The sequence below is a fragment of the Chiloscyllium plagiosum genome, chromosome 30 (assembly GCF_004010195.1).
Source record: "Chiloscyllium plagiosum isolate BGI_BamShark_2017 chromosome 30, ASM401019v2, whole genome shotgun sequence".
Classification (NCBI taxonomy): Eukaryota; Metazoa; Chordata; class Chondrichthyes; order Orectolobiformes; family Hemiscylliidae; genus Chiloscyllium; species Chiloscyllium plagiosum.
The window spans coordinates 45719723-45721475 of NC_057739.1; the positions used below are offsets into that span (position 1 = coordinate 45719723).

General features: G+C 54.1%; 1 protein-coding gene across 1 annotated transcript in view; it reads left to right on the forward strand.

The window, feature by feature from the left end:
- adamts13 (ADAM metallopeptidase with thrombospondin type 1 motif, 13) overlaps window positions 1–1753 on the forward strand; it is a 68745-nt gene that overhangs the window by 57851 nt on the left and 9141 nt on the right. The gene's annotated exons all lie outside the window — the stretch shown is intronic.

The window sequence follows — 1753 nt, forward strand, 5'->3', positions numbered from 1 at the left end:
CCCACTCACACTGACTCTCACTGGGATCCAGTCCCACACACACTGACTCTCACCGTGGTACAGTCCCACACACACTGTCTCTCACTGGGGTACAGCTCCCACACACACTGACTCTCACTGGAGTACACACCCACACACACTGACTCTCACTGGTTTACAGTCCCACACACACTGACACTCACTTGGGTACAGTCCCTCACACACTGGCTTTCCTGGGGTACAGCTCCCACACACACTGACTTTCACTGGGGTACAGTCCCACACACACTGACTCTCACAGGAGTACAGACCCCCACACACTGACTCTCACTGGGGTACAGACCCACACACACTGACTCTCACTGGGGTACAGCCCCCCCACACACTGACTCTCAGTGGGGTACAGTCCCACACACACTGACACTCACTGGGGTACAGTCCCACACACACTGACTCTCACTGGAGTACAGTTCCACACACGCTGACTATCACTGGGGTTCAGTTCCCACACACACTGACTCTCAGTGGGGTACAGTCCCACACACACTGACTCTCACTGGGATATAGACCCACACACACTGACTCTCACTGGGGTACAGACCCACACACACTGACTCTCACTGGGGTACACTTTCTCACACACTGACTCTCACTGAGCTACAGCTCCCACACACACTGACTCTCACTGGGGTACAGTCCCACACACGCTGACTCTCACTGGGGTACAGTTCCCACACACACTGACTCTCACTGGAGTACAGTTCCACACACGCTGACTCTCACTGGAGTACAGACCCACACACATTGACTCTCACTGGGGTACAGCCCCCCCACACACTGACTCTCAGTGGGGTACAGTCCCACACACACTGACTCTCACTGGGGTACAGACCCACACACACTGACTCTCACTGGGGTACAGACCCACACACACTGACTCTCACTGGGTACACTCTCTCACACACTCACTCTCACTGAGCTGCAGCTCCCACACACACTGACTCTCACTGGGCTACAGTCCCACACACACTCATTTTACTCGGGTACAGCTCCCAGTCTCACTGACTCTCACTGGAGTACAGACCCACACACACTGACTCTCAGTGAGCTACAGCTCCCACACACACAGACTCTCACTGGGATACAGTCCCACACACACTGACTCTCACTGGGATACAGTCCCACACACACTGACTCTCACTGGTTTACAGACCCACACACACTGACTCTCACTGGGGTACACTCTCTCACACACTCACTCTCACTGAGCTGCAGCTCCCACACACACTGACTCTCACTGGGCTACAGTCCCACACACACTCATTTTACTGGGGTACAGATCCCACACACACTGACTCTCACTGGGTTACACTCTCTCACACACTCACTCTCACTGAGCTGCAGCTCCCACACACACTGACTCTCACTGGAGTACAGTCCCACACACACTGACTCTCACTGGGGTACAGCTCCCTCACACACTGACTCTCACTAGGGTACAGCTCCCACACACATTGACTCTCACTGGGATACACTCCCACACACACTGCCAAAACACACACTGACTTTCACTTTTGTACGGGTCCCTCACACACTGACTCTCACTAGGATACAGCTCCCACACTCATTGACTCTCACTTCCCTCACACACTGACTCTCACTAGGATACAGCTCCCACACTCATTGACTCTCACTGGTGTACAGTCCTTCACACACTGACTCTCACTGGGGTACAGTCCCACACACACTGACTCTCACTGGAGTACAGACCCAC